Below are 4,397 nucleotides of genomic sequence, written 5' to 3' on the forward strand. Positions count from 1 at the left end.
TGAATGTCCAGAGGACCAGACTTAACTTTTTAGATTAATAAGTAATAAATTTATGTTTTTAAATTTAATGAAAGACAAATCTTTAAAATTTAAGGACAAGATTTAATCTAATTGTTTTCAAGTCTTATTGTAAAAGCAGTTTCAAACATTACAGCACAGTGTGATGTTATGTAATTTTAACATGAACCTTGTGCATATCTGTAAATAATAAAAGTGAAGATGTTTTTAATACATCTTTATTGTAAATATCTATACTAAAATGAAAAACACATGGGTTTAAAGCAGCAGGGAAGGCAGTAAGGTAGGATTATGAATCAGGTTTAAAAGTTACAGCTCATGAGGTACTCCATCAGAGCATGACATCTCTTCCACAACATCTTGTGACAAAACCTTCAGGGTGTTCTTCTTCTAATATGTTTAGTGGTGGCTAGTAAGTAGCTTAAGGGAGCACTACCGCCACCAGGTGGTAAGACCAGTTGGATTCTAGTCCCCGCCTACAGAGCCGGTCCAGAAGTGTAAATGGAAACACAACAGACCCGAGCCGACCTGAACTGACCTGATCCGCACTGTGACAGTGGAAAAGGGGCATAGGCCTCTGACAACAACCGGTCTCTGAAGTCCTTCATGGGACAGGAACTGTTATTTCATTGATGTGAATCCAGAAATACAAATTAGCTCATCAAGAGACTATTTAATTATATCCTGAATTAATCAATTGAAAGAACACTCTTCTTTTTTTTACATTATCATTACTATTTTAGAATATCTTGATAATCAAAGTGTGTTTAGTTCAAACCATTTCTAAATGTTGAAATGAACCACTCATTTAAATCAACTGTGAAACAGTATTAATGATTTTTAAACCTCATTTAAATTAGAAATCAAGTTAAATGTCTATTTACAAAGTAATTGTGCATTTTGATCTTATGTCTGAATGAGGAGTAGTGATGTGGGTCAGAAGTCAGGGTTGTCGGTCAGAAGTCAGAAAGCAAGTTATTAGAACGAAGTGTCTTGTTTTTAAACCTAGCAGACAGTAAATAACTTCAACTGGCATCTGCGTTTGTCTCACTTCGCCATAACATTTCTCTGTCTGTACTAAACGTTCGTAAACATTCCTGCTGTCTTTTTGACTCCTAATAACCCTCTGACATCACTGAAACACCCCCCTGTTGGTTGTTTCAACCAATCAGGAAGTACCAAGTGACAGGAAGTGAGGACTCTTTAAAAGGTCAACACTTCCTGGAACTATTCAGTCTTCCTAATGTCTTCTTGAGTCTTTCACCGGAGTCTTCCACTTCTGAGTGGAACTTCGGGCTCAGTCTGCTTCAGTCTTCCTGGAGTCTTACTCAATTTTCCTGAGTCGTTCTTGGGACTATGGAGTCTTCCTGAGAGTTCCTAAGGAACTTTAAGATTTAATCAATAGCTGATGGATTTGACCGTGAGACGAGGGTCCGTTCATCCCAGCGGAGTCACAGCGCCTCGCTGTGAACTCACCTGGGCGTAACGCCTTACAACTTCGAAGGAAGCTGGTTCTGTTGAACGGAGTAAAAACCACACGACTTCTGATGATGCCCAGCCACCCTGACCGGAGCCGCTGTAAAGGTAGCGTGCATAGGGACATCTAGACCGGAGCTGATCCATCCTCTGCAAAGGTAAAGAGACGTCACGAGTTGCCATGCACTAATGCCCCTTTTCCACTGTCACGGCGCGGGTCGGATATTTCCGGGTTGAAGCGCGTTGGAGGTATTTCCACTGTTCCAAAAACCGGCTCGTCTCGCTAAATTCTGGCCCGGCTTCTCAAGGGTTCCGAGCGAGCCGCGCCGTGACGTCAGAAACACTGTCGGTCACTGATTGGTCGGGGGGAGGAGTCTGTGGAGTCTTTCCAAACAACCCGATCCACCATTTTTTTCTCTACCGCTTGCCATTAGCGATAACACGAGGAGCGTATCTTTTAGTATTTTGAAGCTATACAACAACAATAATATCAAAGCCGTGGTCAAATGCAGAAGTGCAGGTGTTGTTGTGCTTGGTGGCCGACGAAAAAAGTCAAAGCGAGCTAGATGGAGGATTGGAGGGTGGTTTGGACACGACTACTGCTCTACTTGAACCATTTATAGAAGATGGTGAGTGTTTTCTAACTTTAAACATATTTTAAATTACTCATCCCATCGGTTCTGAACATATTTTTAATTAACAAAAGAGGCTGACGCCATAATAGTACAACGTCGGTGCTACGATGCTAAGCTAATTTGCATAAATGCTAACTGTCCTCCGGTCCCGTTTCTCACTGTATTTTATCCAGAACGTCTTTCAGCGCGTGATGGTTCATCTCTAAACTCCACATTAAACCCTCCAAGCCTCCCGGCTCCTGCTCCATCAGAGGAGTCTACACCTGACAGAGCTCCATCACAGCCCAGCTGCACCTCACAGAGCAGCACAACGCTGCAGCTTCTGTGCTCAGTAAGAACAGATGCAACATGTTCCACATCACTTTATTTGTGCCGATAAGGACTTGATTTATTTTATTTTTAAAGTAAAAAACTAAAATGTTGAATAAATACTGAATTGGGATGAAATTATGTACACAGGGTCCCAGTTACAGACAACAAAACGTAAAATAAAAACAGTAATAAGATCTAAGATATGAACTAAGAAAAATATCAACTAAAAACATCTACTAATAAAACACTAAGCACTAATAGCAGTAAACAATCAAAACAATACGTCAAACAGCAACATGAACTTGAGTTTGTGCAGCCTCATGAATATATAACACTGTGAAGAATCACATCATGTAGCTGCTGATCAGTTTCATGTTGCTGCTGATCTGTTTCATGTTGCTGCTGATCTGTTTCATGTTGCTGCTGATCTGTTTCATGTTGCTGCTGATCTGTTTCATGTTGCTGCTGATCTGTTTCATGTTGCTGCTGATCTGTTTCATGTTGCTGTGTGCATTCGTGCTCATCTGTTCACACAGACTCATGTCCGTGCTGCTGTTCTGCGTATTGTGTTTAATGTTTTTATGCTATTAGAGCTTATATTTTTAGTTGATGTTTTTATTAGTTCATATCTTAGATCTTATTACTGTTTTTCTTTTATATTTTATTGTTGGATGTAACTGGGACCCTGTGAACATAATTTTGATCCACCACATGTACCACATGAGGTGCGAATGACAAAGAATATCTGCATCTGTATAATACTTTCTGATTCATATATCCATTATTATTATTTTCATTATTTTTAAATCAATTTATTTTTCATTTTCTTATTTGATCAGTTTATTATTATTAATATATCTATTATAGCTGTTAGCAGCACCTTTCTTTGTTTCATGCATTTATTCAAAAACAGTATGTAGCTTGAATTAACCACCTGTTTCTTGTTTCTAGTGAAGAGAAAGAGAAAAGAGTCCAGTAAAGAAAAGTCTTATTTCATCACTGAATGAACATGAAGAACTGAAGCGGACACAGCAGGAACAACACTTGTGTCTTCTTCTGGATGAAGCCCGTGAGACAAGGGACACACAGATACACAATCATTAGTTGGACGCAGTAGCTTTTATTTTTGTACATTTTTCACTTCTTACTTTTCCTATTAAAAATTTTTTTTCTTAAGTGGTGTCCTTGAACATTACATTTCCTAAACAAATTTTACAATGTTAAGTTCATAATGTGTTTGTTTAAATTCATACTGGAAGTTGAGAAGAATTTCCAATTGCATTTGATCTTTAATGGATCCTAAGAAAAGATTACTAGTATCTGCTCAACTGTTATTATGTTATAATTTTTTGGTTCTAGGATGAAGTGACACAAAAACAGTCAAAAATTCAGAAAGGACAGTTATCAGTTATCATTTATCAGTTATCGGCCGTACAACTGTGGCCTGAGAGATTCAGCTGAAAGTCCTGGTGCACCTTTTATTTGAACCTGCAGAGATTTGAACAGCTGATCTGAAGCAAACAGGCAGGAGTTCACCTGAACTGACCACTCCTGCTGTTTGATGCTCTCCTCCTTCGCCACCCGTCCATCCATCCATCCATCCATCCATCCATCCATTCATCCATCCATCCATCCATCCATCCATCCATCCATCCATCCATCCATCCATCCATCCATCCTCCCTCCTGCTTCAGGGTTGTGGGAGCAGCATCTTCACCAGGGAGGCACAGACATCAACAGCCTCCTCTTCAACTCTTCTAGGACCCCATGGTGTTCACAAACCAACTGACTATTTATTAATTAATATCCTGATGCTGCTCAATAATCCAGGTAGAAAAATCTAAAAAGTTAAGTCTGGTCCTCTGGACATTCACAAAACAAACAATACAGTTCATAATAAATAAACTAAATGTTTTTTGTTAGTTTTGTTTTTTGAATGTCCAGAGGACCAGACTT

This window comes from Nematolebias whitei, chromosome 11, assembly GCF_014905685.2.
Source record: "Nematolebias whitei isolate Nwh7 chromosome 11, NemWhi1, whole genome shotgun sequence".
Lineage (NCBI taxonomy): Eukaryota > Metazoa > Chordata > Actinopteri > Cyprinodontiformes > Rivulidae > Nematolebias > Nematolebias whitei.